This window comes from Stegostoma tigrinum, chromosome 3 (genome assembly GCF_030684315.1).
Source record: "Stegostoma tigrinum isolate sSteTig4 chromosome 3, sSteTig4.hap1, whole genome shotgun sequence".
Lineage (NCBI taxonomy): Eukaryota > Metazoa > Chordata > Chondrichthyes > Orectolobiformes > Stegostomatidae > Stegostoma > Stegostoma tigrinum.
In genome coordinates this window covers 27,129,455-27,149,263 of record NC_081356.1, presented here as the reverse complement: position 1 = coordinate 27,149,263, position 19,809 = coordinate 27,129,455, and the positions used below count along the sequence as shown (strand labels likewise).

The window sequence follows — 19,809 nt, the reverse complement described above, 5'->3', positions numbered from 1 at the left end:
TTGTCAAAATCACTCTGGCTGTTGCTTTGGAAAAGAGACAAGTAAGATGGCTGGTTTGGTCAATAAAAATAAAAGCTATCAGTATCATAAGTACATGAGGGAGAAAGGAATAGAAGGAAATTCTAATTGGAATGAAGGGGAAGACGTGACTCATGTGAAGCACAAACCAATTGCTTTGAACCAGCACAAACCCATTGGGTGAAATTGCCTATTTTTTGAGTTGTAAATTCTACAGAATATAAAATGAGCAGCAGATAACATACTTTTGAAGCTGAGATCCATGGATATTGTAAGGATCAGTAAACTGGTAAGTGTCACCTCGCTGCATTGTGTCTGAGGATGCATGATGACAGCATTGTGCGGCAGAAACTGAATGTTTTTCGCCCCTTTTGGTTCAAATGTATTAATTTGTCGTCATCTGCTTTACTTCATATTAATTGTGGATGTGAGTTTGCTCGCCGAGCTGGAAGGTTAGTTTTCAGACGTTTCATCACCATTCTAGGTAACATCATCAGTGAGCCTCCGATGAAGGCTTCATCGGAGGCTCACTGATAACGTTCCCTAGAATGGTGACGAAACGTCTGAAAACTAACCTTCCAGCTCGGCGAGCAAACTCACGTCCAGAACCTCGAAGATTTGTAGCTCAGGTTGAGGTTCTGGACGTGAGTTTGCTCGCCGAGCTGGAAGGTTAGTTTTCAGACGTTTCGTCACCATTCTAGGGAACGTTATCAGTGAGCCTCCGATGAAGCCTTCATCGGAGGCTCACTGATGATGTTACCTAGAATGGTGATGAAACGTCTGAAAACTAACCTTCCAGCTCGGCGAGCAAACTCACGTCCAGAACCTCAACCTGAGCTACAAATCTTCTCAAAACTCATTAACTGTCACTCACATTTAATTGATTCTTTGAGCTTCACCATCTGGGAATCAGATAGACTTCTTAAGGCATAATTTGCCTCAGCGGACAAAGTATTTTACCACAGCTCAACCAAATATTTTATGCTTCTTTGAGCAGTTTTATTTGATTGAAAGGGCTACCTTTCTAGCTTAGGAACAAGAGATGGTTATTTAGCCTCTTGAGCCTATTCTGCATGCAATGAGATCCTGGCTGAATTGTGCCTTAACTCTATTCGCCAGCCTCAGTTGCATATCTCTTAATACCCTTGACTAACAGAACTCGATCAATCTTAGATTTAAAGTTAACATCAATTGCTTTTGTGGGAGAGACCTCCTACTTCTACCACCCTTTACATAAAAGAAATATTACCTCACTTTTCTCCTGAAATTGTTCCGATTTAACGTTTACATCTCCCTGTCCTTGACTTCCACACAAAAGGAAATTATTTCTCTCCAACAATTCTGTCACTTCCTTGCAAAAGCCTAAACACTTCACTCAAAGAGCTGCAATAAGCCTAGTTTAGGCCAACGCTCTCCATTGTCCAACCCTTGAGAGCATAGTAATGGTCTAGTCATACCTCCCAAATGGTTGTATGTCAACTTTTTAAGTTGTATAATAAAGGATTACATCAGTTGCCACTAATAGTCGCCAATACTTATTTTGATTAATTCCCGTTGTCAAGCCCACTAAACCGTACCCCATGCTGGATCAAATCCCAAAATTAGTCTTGTATAATTTTACTGAAATACATGCTCCACAGCATGAACAACATTTTTTTTCTAAAACAAGTTATCTTTTTCTGTTTTATGTTATATTTATTCTTTATTGAAGCAAATAACAGAGTACAGGAATAGATGAAGTAATGCAAATAAAAACTATTTCAAGAGCTGTTCAATTTAAATTACTCCCCCCCTCTCATACTCCCCCAAAGGATTGTTAAATTTTCGATAATTGTGTTAAGGAAATGAAATAATCGACTCAAACCTAGGATTAATTGCCTGCTAAAGGAGCAGAATTTGTTTGAAATAACTTGAATTGATTGTTCACTGAGGCATCTGCCAACTGGTCAAATATTATACACAGATGATCTGTGAAGATAAAGATTAGGGAGACCTTGAGAGCCTGCCATAAATACAAGTCCGGTTTGGTACCAGCAATCAACGTAAATTGGAAAGAGAGGATGGAAGGTTTGTTCTTGTCAGCAATAATGGCATAAGAGGAGACATTGTAAAATGAAGAGAGGAAATTGCATCAGACAGATTGGAGATGAACCAGGCATACGCTAGGCACACGTCAATTAACCACCACACAGACTATCAATGCAGATTTAACATAACTGCTAGACTGGACTTGCAATAGATGATGAACAAGTGGGGAAAAAACCTATTCAACCTTACCCTCATTGATCTATCAGTGGTAAATGCACTTGTTCCTTACTGTAATGGTAGGCGTGCCCACCCCACAGTCCTTATGTCAATAAAAAATCCCATCTTCATATCGCAAACACGTTCTTTCATATGTGGCACTATGACCATGCTAAATGTGGTGGATTTCAAAGAGATCTAGAAACTCTTAACTAGACATCCATGAGGTACTGAAGACCATCAGCATCAGAACTGTATTCAACTACAACCTATAATCTCATAGCCTGGAATGTCCCACAAACTACCAACACCAAATGATCAATCTTGGTTCAATTAAGAGTGAGGGTGAAAATGCCAAAAGCAGCACCACACATACCTAAAAACGAAGTGTCGGAGAGGCAGTGGCATTGTGGTAACATCACTGCGTTAGTAATCCGGAAGCTCAGAGTAATATTCTGGGGATATCTGTTTGAATCCCACTTTAGCAGATGGAGAAATCTGAATTTAATAAAAATGTGAAATTGAAATTGTCTAATGGCAACTATGTGACCACTGCTGATCATCATAAACACCCATTACCTTCATTAACTCCTTTACAGAGGGAAATCTGCCATCCTTACCTGGTCTAGTTTACTGTGGCTCCAAACACACAGCAATGTGGTTGACTCTTAACTGAGCTCTGTGCAAGTAGGGATGAGCAATAAATGCCGGCCTAGCTAGTGATGCCCATGTTCATGAAAGAGCAACAAAAATAATTGGAACAACACAGGACTATGTGCATGCCAAAAGTACTAGCGACATGTGACAGACAGAGCTAAGTATTTGCACAACCAACTGATCATTTAAGGTCTGCAGTCCCACCGTCATGAAAGATGGTGAACCATTAAACAACTACTGGGGGAGAAAGTCCCAACACATTTCTCTATTCTTAGTACAGGTGGTTCTGCTATAACTTGTGTTTTGTTAAAGCGAATTTGCTGTAAGGCGACTGATGAATAGTGGACACTGTCTGGATAACACAAACTTTCTGCTGTACAGGTATAGCAATTTTCTACAGCTCAAGGTCACACAAGAACACAACTATTGTGTTATAAGAGAACTGACTGTATGTGGGAGCTCAGCACATCACTGCAAAAAACAAGGCTGATGCGTTTGCAACTGTCCTCAGCCTAAAGTGCCAAGTGGATGATCCGTCTCCATTTCTGCCTGACGTATCCAGGATCACAGACCGCAGCCTTCAGTTAATTCAATTTACTCCAACTGATATCAAGCAATGGTTGAAGACACTAAATATTGCATAGGCTATGGTTCCTAATACGTTCCATATACTGAAGACTTTGCACCAGAACAGTGAGGTCTCAAATCACACTGTTCTAATATAGCTACCTAACAATGTTGAAAATTACCCAGGTATGAGTCTTGCATTTTGTGTGAGGAACATACAAGCCAGCCAATTACTGATCAGTCCAACCTGATCAAAGTGATGATAGCGGCCATTGATAGTGCTATCAAGTGACATTTATTGAAAACTAACACACTCTTGTTTTCTCAGTTTATGTTCTGCCAGAGCAATTCAGTTCCTAAACTGCAATCAGATTAGGAACTGAATTGCAACCTGAATTCAAAAATTGACAAGAGCTGAATTCAAGAGGTAAGAGTGACTACCTTTGATCCCAAGGCAATTTTGACAAAATAAAGCATCAAGTAGTGCCAGCAAAATTGGAATCAGTGGGTGGTTGGAGGTCAATCATTTCAGTTGCAGATCATCACTACAAGAGTTCTTCAGGATAATGTTCTGGGCACTTCATCTTCAATTACTTCATGACTAACCTTCCATCTATCATAAGGTCAGAAGTGGGGTTGCTCACTGATGATCGCACAACATTCAGTACTACTTGTCACTTCTCAGATACTAAAGCATATGCAGCAAGACCTGAAAAATATCCAGGTTTGGACTAATAAGTGCCAAGTAATATTTGCACCACACAAGTGCTAGGCACTGACCATTTGTAACAAAATGGATCTAGCCATCACCCTTTGACATTCAATGATTTCACCATCATTGAATCTCCACTGCCAATAACTCAGGAGGTTACCATTGATCTGAACCTCAACTAGACTAACCGTATAAATATTGGACTACAAGAGCAGGTCAAAGGTTAGGAATCCTCCAGTGAGTAATGCCCTGCCTAGCTCCCCAAAGCCCGCAGCAGTTCATTTGCACTTTCTCAATGGCAGTTAGGGATGGGCAATAAATGTTAGCCTAACCAAAGACACATGCAGCACATGAATGAAAAGTAACAAAAGTTTTAAGCCTTATTTGATCTTAATTCCATTCACCTTTAACAGTTTCAGGAAATGTTCTACACAGTTAACAAGTTGTTATAACTCAGGGCTCCCAACAGTTTTGTCCTTTTATGACCTTCCAATGTGGACATAGTTGGGAGGAGAATCAATCCATTTTTCATCTTAATTACTGTGCAGACACATCTAATCAAAAGCCACTAACTAGTTTTAAAAGCAGGATCACATCTCTTCTAATTAATATCATAATTGTGGTACTGCTGTTACAGCACTTAAAATTCCAAATCCCTCAAATTGTAAATTTCTGAGAGGTAATTAAATAGCTCAATGGAGACAACATCTGAGTCTGTACTTTGCTTTTTAAGGTTTCCATATTTAACTAACAAAGCAATCTTCTATTTATAACTGACAAGACATCAGAACAAACCAATAATTAATTCACTCAATGTAAATTTTATTGAAGATATTTTTGGTGGTATTTGAAAAATAAATTTAAACACTAAATCGGCTGTACAGAAACAACATTGAAATTAACTTTACTTTGGTTGCATAGTGCTGTATTTAGATTGACTTAGTTGGACAAGTGACACCAATGTCCATGTAAAGATGGGCTTTTTAAGTCATGGCTTAGAGAGTGGCACTCTTGCCCTTGTGGTACAAGCCCTGCTGCAGAGGTTTGAGGGCAAATATCTAGTGCCCCATCCCCACCCAGCCCTCCCCCCAGTGCAGTACAGTGGGGCCAGTAATGTTGTCCTTCAGATATGATGATAAACTGCAATGCCCTCTCCGTCCTCACAGATGGCTATAAAAGATCCCATGCCCACTATTTAGGAAGCGCATGGGAGTCTTCCTCCATGTCCAAGGCCAATGTTTTTTCATCAATCATTATCATTGCAAATAGGTTATATGACCATTATCATTCATCCGTTTGTGGAACATTGCGGTGTGCAAACTGGCTGCTGCATTTTCTACATTAAAACACTGACTATATTTCAAAACTCCTACATTGACTGTCAAGTATTTCAGGGCATTTGAAGTGTGAACGGCAGGATAGACATGCCAGACTTCCCTTCTCTTTGACTTGGTCCTAAGCAAAGTGAATCAGGCTCTAAATAACTGGCCAAAATTGTAAAACAGATCCACATGATCGAAGATAATAGGATCTGCAGACACTGAAGAATCCGAGATAACAAGGTTAGAGCCGAATGAACACAGCAGGCCAAGCAGCATCAGAGGAGCAGGAAAGCTGACATTTCGGGCCTAGACCTTTCATCAGAAAATTTATCTGCACATTTCCTTCTGTTGTTCATGTTGTTCAGACCTCTACAAAATTCCACTCCAAAGAATCAACAAAACAGAGACGTTGAAAACCAGTTACTTAAAAAGGTACCTCAGATAATGATACTGCAACATGTACATGATACCACTACAAATTTGAGTTGTAAATTTATTTTCCAAAGACCGTCTGGAGAAATCGATCCTAAAATCCTCATCCAGATATCATTGCTAATGGCGTAGCATCAAGGAAACTTATTCTGAATAAAATTGTTGCATTGCTAAGTCATCAAATAATGGGAAATTTAGAGAAGGAATCTGCCACAAGGATGCAATCATCTCCATGCACTGTGTAAAGGTCTGTTGGCACTTCGATCCAAACAGTAGAGCATCATTTGGATGTAGAGGCTCTCTTGCCTTGTTACCAGTGATATACAGTCCATTTCAGCTGTGAATTTGTTGCCAAACAAGCATGTGTTAAACTCCATGGTGCTGAATACCAGAGCTAATGATTTGAGCTCAATATTGAAGTAGTTGGCTTGCACCGATGATGGGGTTTTCTGAGTAAAAATGTCAAGTTTGTCTTGCAAAAGTCATGCACCTAGACTTTTTTCTTTAATGTATCCATTTCAAAAATGGTGTGTTTACTGTCGTATTTCAAGAGACAATATTTTGCTGACAGAGCCTGTTTGATGGAATTGAAGACATAGAGATTAATGCCTTGCCAGACACAGGGCATGTCTTTTTTTCAGAAAATCTCAGAGATGTTTTGCTTCCTTTGTTAGGAACATAGGGTGAGAGGAAATTAAAAATCTAAGGCAGCGTCAAAGATCCACTTTATCCTGTAGAACAGGCATTTGTTTAACAACTTAATTTGGGTCAGACTCTATGGATGGAGTAAATGGACCCAAAGCAGTTTATCTGGCTGACATTGACTAGGTACTTTCTGATGCATTGATAGTTGGTCCCTTTTTTTTGTGGTGGTGCTGCAATCCACAGATGAACGCTGTAGTAATGTTCTGCCTTTGTCTTACCCATGACAGTGATATGATCAACTATACGAATACAACCAGGTACAGTCTCAATGATCCCCCATCCATGTACTGCTGAAAAAGACCTGGCTAACTAAGAATACAAATGGTAACCATCAGACACAGCACCATCCAAATGGCATCTCAGATATTGTAAGCTCTTGGGAACCCAGCTGTTTGCTGTGGCTGCATTTTAACTTTGTTTTTTCTATTCTTAAATCAATAGTGAATAATTTCATCTCAATGCCCACTCACTTAACCTGTCTATACATTTTTTGCAGCCTGTGTCTTCCTCAAAGCTTGCAAACCCACCTAACTTTGTATATTCAGCAAATTTACATAACTTAAGATATAAAACTCTCAGTGTCTTTTTCTAATCATTAATAAATTGTAACTAGCTAAAGACCCACCACTGAACCTTGCAACACCCTGACAACTAGGAAATGCCCCATTTATCCTGATTCCCTGCTTTCATCCATTAACTAAATTTCTATTAATCTTAATCGGTCACCCAACTCCTTATCTTCTCATGAGGAAACAAGGAATGGTCAATGCATGGAGCCTTGTTAAATATGTCCACATATCTGCATAGAATACAAAACAAGGAAGCAAGAATGCATCCCCAAGGAACTCGAGGAAATAGGATGGGGGCAAGAAGACAAAACCTGATGAGAAAGTCTCTGCTTAAGCTCAGTTAGGCAGGAGTTGAACAAAGTGCATGTATTCGCACTGTGCTGGACAACAGAGGGACCATTCAAAGGGCTGAGCTATGTAATAGATAAAAAATGTATTTACGTAGATTATTTAGAAGCTAATTTCCTGAATGCATGAAACAGATAAATTTTGCTCGTTTCCCAAGAATTAATCTTATTTTTAAATAATAAATGTTATCATGTCTCTCTGAATTGGAGCTAGTGTTTCTCCTGAGGCTTCCTTCAAACAGGATGGTCTCATTACTCCCAAGGCTTCAACTGACGTCAACTATTTGGATCAGTTTTAAATATTCAAAGTCAAGCCAGTCTTCCACAAATGAGGAACTCCAGAAAAAGCTGCGACTTGAATTAAGTTCCATTTGGCAAATAACATGTGAAGTCAAATTAGGAACAGGACAGGGCAATTCAGCTCCTGAAGCCTTTCTTCCCATAAATTCGACTATTGTTGATCCGTACTTTAACTCTACCTAGCCAGCTTGTTTAGCGGTGCTCAGTTCCCTTACCAACAAAAAAAAACTATCCATTCAGTTTTGAAATTTTTAATTAACCTTCAGCCTCAACAGCTCATTTGGGGGAAAAGAGAGTTCCAGGTTTCCATGGTTTCTTTTGTGTGGAGAAGTGCTTTTTGACATTAACTTAGGATCAGGTCATTCAGGAATAAAGTTTATTCCCTTTATTTTGTACTCACTCAATGACTAACCATGGAAGTGGGCTCCACATTGTGAAGACTCTTTGGAATTCTCTTGAATTGAACTGGGCTTATTCGCGCTTATTTATGGTATACAAACAAACCAGTAAAGAAGAAGAGTAGGCCACTTGGCCCTACGAACTTGCTCTGGCATTCAATAAGATTATGGCTGATTTAATCTTAACCTCAACTCTACATTCCTGCTTATCCCCAATAATCTTTCACCTCCATGGTAGTCAAGAATCTACCTATCTCTCTCAAAAATACCTTAAAATTCGGCATTCATTGCCTTTTGTGGAAGGAAATTCCTCAAAAACACAACTGTCTGAAAGAAAAACAAGTTTCCTCATCTCTGTATTAAATGGGTGCCACCTTATTTTTAAACAATGACATCCAGTTCTAGTTTCTCCCACAAGAGGATACATGCTTTCAATAGCCATCCGGTCAAATCCACTCAGGATCTTACATGTTCCAATAAGTCACCTCTGACTCTTCTAAACTCCAGAGGATATAAGCTTAGCCTGTATAGCCTTTCCGCATAGCGCAATCTCATCATTCCAGTTGTGGTAAATCTCCTCCGAATTGCCTTCATTGCATTAGCATCCTTCCATAAGTATTTTCTTTATTTGATGTTTCCATCAATTAATTATTTAATATTAAAACAAAAACAATCAGAAATCTTCATGGCCCTAATTTTCTTGTCTAGGCATTTTTCACATCAATTGGCTGGATTATTGTATAAATGGGTATGAACCAAGGTAGATGTGTACAGTTAGGATACAGATCAGCTATCTTATTGAATGGAGACAGACTTTGAGAGATTGAATGGCCTCTTCTCCCTTCAATGCTCCTACGGTAGGTTATGGCTTGATCAGTAATTGAGATAAATTTGATTTAATTGCTCCCTGGATAGACTTATTCATATTTGCATGCAAGATTCTGCGTCAGAATACACAGGATGTCTTTTGTTAAACACCACGAACACATCAATAGTAATTATTTCCTGAAAAATACATTTATTCTGAAATATTTTCTAAACTACTCACTGCCTATCAAATTATATGAATAATTAAACAGCTACTGAAAGTAGCCAACAGATAACAAGCAACAGATTAAACATTTTAGTCATGGTTATAACATGAGATTTGCACCAGATGCGGCATTTCAGTCAATGATTATATTACAATGATGAACGCGAACATCATTTGTTTTTAGTGGGACAAAGGGGGAAGTAGCACTGTCTTAAGATAATTGGAAAAAGAAGCTGCTGTTCTTTGTTAGTCATTATACTCTCATTAATAATAATCATGCCAAAATTGTTAACCTCCAGTATTTAACCTTTTCAACACCCTCAACAGATGTAATTTATAATTGAGTGATACAAAAAAACCAATAAGGTTAATCTGTTACTTGCGTTCATTTTGTTAAATGATTCAGAAACAATTCATATATTTTTTTAAAAATCTGTAGTAATAATTATGGAATCTGTATACCATGTTAATAACTCAGGGAAAATTGCAAATGGTTCACTCCGGCTAAACATGCACTAGATTTGAAGATTATGTTGATGTATAGAGTTATACTGGACGAAAACATAAAAAGACCTCCGGTTCTTGATGTTCAATGTTCAGCGCAACAAATCAAATGCTATCATTCACGCACATGTAACACGTTTCATTCCAACTAAATTATTTTATTACATGCTATTTCTTTCATAGGATATGGGTATCTCTGGCAAAGGCAAGCATTACTGCCCATCTCTAATTGTCTTCAACTGAATGGAGGGCGATAAAGAGAGTTACTAGCAGTATCTGGATTCAAATGTGGGCCAAACAGCACGACATTCATTGATTTCCTTCCCTGAATCATGGAATTTTGAACTCATGCCCCAAGAACATTTATCTGGACCTCTATGAATTACTAACCGAATGACAGTATCATTGTGACACCATCCCCCTACATGTCACATATGTTAAAGCATCCAACATATTGAGCCCATGCCAGTGTTCTGACCCCCACAGGTCTCCCTCCATCTTTCTACATCTCAACCTGTCAGTGTCACCGTCTATTTGCTGATCCTCATTTGTTTACCTAACTTCTTCTATAAATACACCATAGCTATGCACCTCAATTATTCCTTGTGATATTGAGTTACATATGCTTACACCTCTGTAATAAAGAAGCTTCTCCTGAATTACAGCATGAGGGTGTTGCTGGCTAGGCATTTATTGTCCATAGGACAGTTAAGAGTCAAACACATTGCTCTGGGTTTCAAGTCACATGTAGGCCAGACCAGGTAAGAATGTGTCCTTCCCTAAAGGACATTAGTGAACCAGGCAGGTTTTTCCCTGAAAATTGATATTTTCAGATTTTTTTAAAGATTGAATTCAATTCCACCATCTGCCAAGCTGGGATTCGAACCTAGGTTCCCCGAACATGATCTGGCCTCTGGGTTAACAGTCCAGTGATAATGCCACTTGGCCGTCACTCCCCAATATGGACGAATGAACATACACTACAACAGAGACTGCTGGGAGTTCAGTAACAGGGTCGCCCTCCCACAAATTCCTTCTTTGGCCAAATTCCCCCAGATGTCACTATGGCGGGTAGTGCTTATTACATGCTATCAGATATTAACCTTCTGAGATATACGTACAACAGTTTGTTTTCCCTAACATAGTTTAAAGCAATAAATAATTTGTGAGTCTGAGCATCAAGAAAACACTTCAGACCCATTCTGTTGTAAAGTTCTTTGATACCTACCCAATGATGAAAATGGCCAGAGATGAAGATACATCTTAAATATAAACAACACTTCAATATAAAATGATAATGGGAACTGCAGATCCTGGAGAATCCAAGATAACAAAGTGTGGAGCTGGATGAACACAGCAGGCCAAGCAGCATCTCACGAGCATAAAAGCTGACGTTTCGGGCCTAGACCCTTCATCAGAGAGCCTCTCTGATGAAGGGTCTAGGCCCGAAACGTCAGCTTTTGTGCTCGTGAGATGCTGCTTGGCCTGCTGTGTTCATCCAGCTCCACACTTTGTTATCTTCAATATAAGGTATTTGTTAAAGAGCAAATTGTAAAAGCTTTCAGCAAGATGGCCAGTTATTAGTCTCTAAGCATTAATAGGCGCAGGCAGTAGCCAATTTGCACACTGAAAGGTCCCATAGATATCAAGGAAGTAAATGACCAGCAATCCGTTTTTTAGTGATGTTGGATGAGAGACAGTTATCATCAGGCTATTGATTATGTTCACTAATATAGGGAATCAGAAATAAAGTACTGCTTAATTCAAGCAAGAGAACCCATTGATGTGGGAATGACATTTAATTTTGTATTAACACTTGATGATACATTGCAGATTGAAGCTGACCAGAACAATTGTTCTGTATGTTCATGAACCAGTAATAAAGCAATTTAATAATTTGTTTCAAATCTTCACTCAAGTATTTGTTCAGAAATTAAAACAGCAAGTTATGGAGAAACTCAGCAGGTCTGGCAGTATCTGCATTTGAGTCTAGCAAGTTCCTCTTCAGAACATTTTTTAAGAAGAGTCATATCAAGCTTGAAGTGTTAACTATCTCAACAGGTGCTGCCAGACCTGCTGGGTTTCTCCAGCACTTCATTTTAATTTCAGACTTACAACATCCACATATTTAGTTTTTACTTCAGTGCATGTTCAGCCTGTCTTCAGAGACTTTGTGCTCAAGATCGCAAGGGCATACGACTGCTCTATCAAGGTGTTAGTTCACTACACAAGTAGATGCAGTGCAGAATGTGTGAACTTGTATCAGGTCATTAATGCTCAGTCTACTTTCTGGAGTGGCTAATGTCTTTGAACCAAATCAGACTTTTTTAGCAGAAGCCAAATTTGTACATGACAGCAATCCACAAATGTAATCTGCAATTTAAAGAAATAATTTCATATCCAGCATTTTCTGAGTCATTATTTGTGTGGATTACACTTGCTTGAATCATAGCTTTTTCCATCAGTTTTACAAAATGCTCATTACAAACTGAGATTCAACAATTCTTGTCACGAATTGTAACACATTAAATCCAATTTCTAAGACTAGAGAGTAGATTTCTACATGTTCTTGCGCTATTTATAGTCCAAATTTAAGTATTCTATTGCAACAACACTATCTAACTCTTCAAGCAATATCCAAACTACAACAGAAAGCTTTCAACTCGCTTTTCAACAAAGACATTTTAAGTGAGGCGTAAGTTCAGACATACTGTTCACATTTTTTGCCTTGTGCTCATTAGGATAGACACAAGAATGCCAAATTTCAAAGAGAATAACAATTCACAATGCACGAGTTGAGGGGGCTGGACGGCTGTGTCAGCTCTGATGTACTTTTAATTATTCATTCATAGAATTTGGATGCCACTGACTAGGCCAGCACTTATTGCCTAATTGTCCACATTTAGCAGTTAAGAGTCACATGTAGGCCAGGCCGATTAAGGATGGCAATTTACTCTCATAAAAGGCATTGATGAATCAGATGGGCCCTCCCCCCCCAAGCCCCAAAATAGTTTTGTGATTAGCATCAGATTTGTAATTTCAGATTTTCTTTTCACCAAATTCCACTATCTGCCAAAGAGGATTTGAACTCAGGTCCCCAGAACACCATCTAGGTGTCTGGATGAATAGTTTAGTGACAATATCATTCAGCCACTGCCTTTCCTTGATCAAAACATTGCCATGGAAAATACATGAAGGAGCTTTTGCTCCATGCTTTTGGTTCATCCAAAAAAAAAACCCACTATATCTGGGCAAAATATTTTATTGACAGAGGACAGGTCATTGTGTAAGAATGCATGAAGTTTCTAGTAAGCAGGAGTAGGTTATATTACAAGTTCAATACATAACTTTCAATTGGCTTTTTGCATAATTCTTAGCACGCTCAGAATTGAGCCAGAATTCTGAGTTCAAGGTCACTCCACACTCTGATGACCAAGGAAGGTGTTATCTTAACTTGGCCAAGCAGGCTGAATACCAGCCTTCATCAAATACTTTCAACAGATACCAATGACATGCGCTAGAAGGCAGGAAGGATACCTAGTCAACACATGTGAAGGTAAGAATATTGGAACCTCTGCTATTTACAAATCGGCACTAAAATATGCATGTAACCAGAGCCTTGCTGGTTTAGTTGGCAGGACAGCCAGTGTAGATCAGATCCATGTCAACAGCACAGGGTTTGATCCCTATTGCAGCTGGGGTGGGTTTGTAACCGGTGTCCATGCCTTGGGACAAAAACTATAGCATTGCGGGTAGCACCTGACGACAGGTAAAGAATGAAGATGCCATTGTTCTGCCTCCAGTTACAAGATTCTGACTGCAAATCCTATTTGATATGTCAGATTGTGTCAGAACCTGAAATTTCATTGTTACTGTGTTCATTCCATGTGGAAAGCATACCCATTATTCTTTACTGATACAATCTTATTGAATACAAGAAAGCCTTGATTTCTACAGCATCTTTCACAACTTCAGGGTGTCCCAAAGTATTTTAGAATGAAATGAGCAACTTGAGAAGTGTTTATCACTGTGCTATTATAGGAAACAGTGCTGTTGGTTTTTACAATGCAAAATTCCATAACACTAAATTAATATTAGCCAAATAATCTGTAACCAGTTTTGGTTGAGTGTTAAAAGTATTAGGCCAGGGCATCTTATGAAAGACACTATACTTTAGATAGCAGCCATGGAAACTTCCATATCCACACAAGAGAGCACACAGGGACTCAGTTTAACATTTCAACCAAAAAAAACAGCAACTCACACAGATAGCATTTAGTGATAATAAGAACTGCCGATGCTGGAGTCAGAGATAACACAGTGTGGAGCTGGAGGAACACAGTATGTCAGGTAGCAGAGAAGCAGGAAAGTTGACAGTTCAGGTCAGGACCCTTCTTCAGAAGTGGGGGAAGAGGGAAGGGAGCTCTGAAATAAATAGGGAGAGGAGGGTGGGGCTGGAGAGGGTAGGTCAAATGGTGATAGGTGAGTGCAGGGTGGCAATGGTGGGAATTGGTCAGTGAGGTGGGAGGAGCGGATAGGTGGGAAAGAAGACGGACTGGTTGTGTTAGGTCAAGGTGGCAGGGATGAGAGGGAGGGTTGGTCATGGGATGAGGTCGGGGGTGGGGAGATTTCAAAACTGGTAAGTCCACATTGAGGCTACTGGGTTGTCAGCTCCCAAAGTGGAATATGAGGTGCTGCTCCTCCAGTTTCTGGGTAGTTTCATTGCGACCCTGGAGGAGACCCAGTATTTAGTACTCACTTTAGATTTATGTTCAGTCTTCAGAGTAGAAATATTGAATAGTGTAAATGTGGGGTCTAAAAATGTGACAGATTTATAAATATAATGTAATACAGCATCTGAAATGTTCTTAGAGATAATGGGAACTGCAGATGCTGGAGAATTCCAAGATAATAAAATGTGAGGCTGGATGAACACAGCAGGCCAAGCAGCATCTCAGGAGCACATGTGCTCCTGAGATGCTGCTTGGCCTGCTGTGTTCATCCAGCCTCATATTTTATTATCTGAAATGTTCTTGTCAGCTAAATGTAAGTTTTCTTCAAATATTATTTTATATTGAAGACCATCTTTATGCTTCAACTTTGTGATCATAAAGTTGATGGCTATTGGCTCAGAGACATTTGCTATTTATGATAGCTGTGAATGTGGGTTTTAGGTCAAGTTACACTGATTGATGTCCACCAGCTCTCAAGCAGCAACACAGCTGCAAAACAAACTTTCAACAACTGCTCCACTAAGGAACAAGGGGGTCTCCTGTCTATAATGTGACAAGTGAAATGTGTTGGGATTATAAAGTAATAACAGCAGTGAACTTTTTCAGAAGCCAGGGACTGTGCATTGTGTAGTTTTGCAATCCACCCACTTCAGCCACTGGGTATATTATGTTACTGTACCTCCATGGTGTTTATGCCTTTGTGTGATTTCAGACTAAACATGAGTACAAGCCCAGATTTTGTTGCTAACTTTAGATCCCCTTACATAATAGCCATCAGTGTCACTCCTCCATTGTGACAGTCGCATATCCCTGGTGCCCTTTTATACTGAAGATCAAAGACAGGATATCATTGAAGATCCAATATTCCCATTAGGTTCCTCACAAGTTACCATTTCACTTGAAATTAAAAGGAGCCAAACATGATTTCTTTCCTTTCTTGTGATGAGATTCCAGTCCTCCAACTGATGCTTGTCCATAACAGTGTCAAAAAGATGCGTAAACAGTAAGTGACATACAGAGCAGACAATCATCGCAGGAGAACTCTTCGTCTTCATATGTCCTGATAAATAAAACCCATTACTTAATACAGAATGTGGCGATATAACAGTTTTTCAAGATGGCAAGCAAGTCCCACGTTAAAGAACTTTATATTTGTAAGACTGTATTCAGCATTAAGATCACTATATTACCATCTTCCAGTTGAAGAGTTAAAATCTCTGCCCTCCTTGGTGAGTTTAAAAGATCCCATGACCACTATCAGTCAAAAAAAAGAGCAGGGGAAGTTGAACCCAGTCTCCTGGGAACATCAGGAAGAAAAGCAGATCATTTGCTGATTATCATTTTCCATTTGTGGGAAATTGTTGTGCATAATTTTGAATTCTGCTTTTCCTAATTTCCTCGGCTACTTTTCAATGTGACTGGGGATGAGGGAAAAATAATCTGTTTTTTAACCTCACTGTAACTGACACAGAAATTCAGGAAGTGAAGAAATCTGATAATCTAATAATCCACATGAACTACCAGATTAATCACAGATCTTGTGAAAAATGGAAAAGCTTTTGTAATAAATAAGTGTAAACATCAAAGAGATTTTGGAAATTCTTTTTGTAACAATGTGGAACAGAAAAAATAACAATTGTTCTGAAGGGTTGCCATTTTCAACCATTCCATTGCACCTGCTGTCTGTAATAATTATTTCCACACATTTTAAATAAAAGAGAACACTAGGACTAATGAACCATTCGAAAGAAGTGAATAATTAAAGTTAATTTTATCAGGATTAATATTCATGCCTTTCAACTCTTTCCATTTTAAGCTCACTTTAGTGCGCTTTGAGAACTTCTAAAGATTGTCACAAATAAAAGACGTTTCTTACATTCTTGGCACAGTCTGAAAACAAATTACTTTCGAAGACTCTCAATAAAGGTTGGAGTGCAGCTTGTTTTCAAAAAGAAAACTGTTGTGCATTGAATAAACACAGTCTGTCTAGTCTGGCTGTCAGCTAGAAAAAGCTTTGCGTTCACCTGACTCACTTAGCTGAGCTCTACAATAGAGGACAATTTTCCAAGGAAGTTTCTTAGTGATGGCACTGTGTGGGGGGTAATGGTGAGGGTACAAAGTGGAGAACTGGTCTCCAAGTCTGACTTGTTGCATATTTTGATATTTCTATTTCTGGCTCTGAAATGTAAAAAAAAAACACTAAACGCGTTGGATTTAATATTCAAAACCAGTGAACCAATGCAATTTATATATAATGTTATACTCTTTGACAACATAAATGCACACAAGTTGAAAACATCACCACAAAAACATCACCACCAAAAAAAAATGTTTAGCATCACTGATTGTTCTGGAAAAACTGAGGGGCTGATTTGTACACGGAATTTAATAAAAGTATGAACTAAATTGTCACAAAATCAATGAGTTGTACATAAATTAACACTACTTTTGCAGTTCATAAAACTTACCCTAGTCTTCATTTTAAAGAAGACACTGCATGTATATAAAAGTAAAATCCCAGTTAAGAAAACACAGAGGTTTAAGTGCTTAATTTCATCTGAGGCTGAGTTTAAAATAGATAACATCACAGAACAGCATATGACCAAAAGGCCAAAGCTTTTAAATAGCTCACAATTTTCTACATAATCTAATATCTATAACAGAAGTACTGTTTATCAACCACAGCTCCTTCTTTTGTGGTAGAAAGATCAAACTTTATTCATTCAGAATTCTTTAGCTGTGCATGTCGCGTCTCCTCAATGATGTGACTGGTCTGTATGGGATTAATGTAATTTAGGACATTCTCATCTTTTCCTCTGTTTCTTTAGGTGATTTCAATATTATCAAGAGCTTCTGGTCTCATGATGCATGAACAAATATTTAAGTATGAGAAATGACATGTATTTTTGCTTGCCATTTATCACATGTAGACCACGCAGAAAATCACTACGAGCACTAACACACTCCAAATAAATCTACTGGCCACTTTTACTTTTGAGGATTCCAGACACCCTTCAGGCTGCCAATTTGAGTGTGACCACAACTGCCATGCATGCCCACCAGCCGTTAACAATGCCTCCTTTGTCCTGCTGTCACATGAACAGTCTAGCACTATGATTATTTTGACTTCAGGCTCATTGTGTGAAGCAAGCTTTCACACCAACCAATTCTACTCAGCTCGCTATAGCAGGATCACTATAACTAAAATGTTTTTGCCCCATGGCATTCAAGAGCTTAGCAAAGAACTTTATGAATCTCTGAATACTGTTGGGTTTATGTTGTTTTTTAATTTCATCATTCCAACCTATCCCTTATCAGTTTAAAAAATGTTACTTTGCACATCAAGTATATGTTGGCTAATGCAATTTTCTTTTGAGTAATGGGAATGGCTCCAAATCATGCTAGGTTTGTAAATTTTAAAAGTTACGCAAGTAGGATTTACTACGTACACTACATATACAAAACAACATTTTGAATAAATACCAGTACAGCATGGCAAATTGAATCATCCAAAAGAGCAGTTTATTGCTGATCACTTGCTAGTGTAGTATTGATTAATTTTGTGTATTAAATGGTGACAGAAAACAGCTCTTCCTTGCAGTTTTGCAAAGACAACAATTTCAAAAAGTTACTTTTCGGCAGAATGCCATTTGTAGTCTGGAAATGCAATTAGAACAGTCCAATGTAAGCAATGATGGATGTATTGTACTAGTTATTTGTGAGGGATTTCTGAATAATAGTTAGTCTCAAAAGAAAAATTAAAAAGTTGGCAATCAATTAAAATGAATTATTTTATATGTACGTTTGTATAAAATTGCAGTTTGTGTGAAGACAGAGTGGTTTCTGGAGTGCAAAGCTTATTCTAACTAATATGAATATTTAAGCCAAGTAAGAAGATATCCTTCTAGAATGACTATAAACTGAGAATAAACTAGCTCCAAATCTATTCAGTCTGTTGGTGTTTAATGGGCATTTTATGAACTTGAATAGAGTCTTATTGATATAATGATAAGATGAGGCTCAAATCGGCCCTCTCGGGTGGACATAACAGATCCCAGGGCACAGTTTTGAAGTACAGCAGGCGGTTTCTCCCTGGTGTCTTGGCTAACGTTTATCCTTCAATCAGCATTACTCAATGAGGTTGTCTGATCATAATCACATTTCCATCTGTGGGATCTTGCTGTGTGTGAATTTGCTGCTATGCTTCATATGTTAGAACAGTGTCTACACTTCCAAAAGTATCTTATTGGCTGTCAATTGCCTGGAGATGTCCCTACAATCACAAAAGATGCTGAAGAAAAGTTCTTTTTCTCCTGATGACACTGTGGGTATTTACACGTAGGTTCAGACCATGTTAGCTCAGTCAGTTAGGTGACCACACAATGCTGCAGAATGTTTAACAGTATGGGATCAATCCCTTTACTGGCTGTGGTAGGTCATGGGTGCCTGACTCGTTACCTTGTCTCATGCTCATTACAGAATGGTGACTCTCTGCATATTCATTTGGCTCTCTAACAGGGTGAGATGCCTATGTTCCCTTGTGGATACAGCTGACTACCTTCACTGCATTCAACCTTGCTGGACAAGGTTAGGCCTGCTGTCTAAGCATAAAAATAGGTTCAAACACAACTACATTTGCACAACAGATCCATGCCTAAAATGCAATTGTAAGTCATGAAACATTCAGGCATTTCTGGTCACTAATTGAAACCAGAGCTCAAGGTACTCATGGCACAGTGGTAGTGTCTCTACCTCTATGACAGAAGGTCTCAAGCCTGGAGATGCGTCACGGCAGAGTGATTAGAAGTAATTACAAACCAAAACTCAATTGCTTTATATAAGCTAGGCAAAGAAAAATAAGAAAAACTTGTATTTTTCTCCTGCCTTTCGCGAATCCGTAACATCCTGAAGTCCTTTACAGCCAATTAAATAATTTTCTGAATTCCAGTGGTTCTTGTAATGTTAAAAAAAAATCTCATCACAACAAGCCTCCACAACCAGCACTGAGAGTAATGGATCTATAATCTGTTTTTCTGAGGTTGGTTGGGAAGGGATAAATATCAGCTATAACACTAGGAGAAGTCCCCTATTCCTCTTCAAAATATTGTGATGCATTCTCTCAACTGGCCTGAGGAGGGTAATGGGACCTCGGTCTGACATCTCAGCAGAAATGTAGCACCTTTGTCAGTGTAGCACTCACTGAATGCTGGACCTGGATTCTACATCCATGAGTCTAGAATGGGACTTGAACTCCAAGCTACTGAATCT

General features: G+C 38.7%; 1 protein-coding gene across 2 annotated transcripts in view; it reads right to left on the bottom strand.

Annotated features, from left to right (window-relative positions):
• megf10 (multiple EGF-like-domains 10) overlaps positions 1-19,809 on the bottom strand; it is a 165,590-nt gene that overhangs the window by 142,919 nt on the left and 2,862 nt on the right. The window lies entirely within an intron of this gene.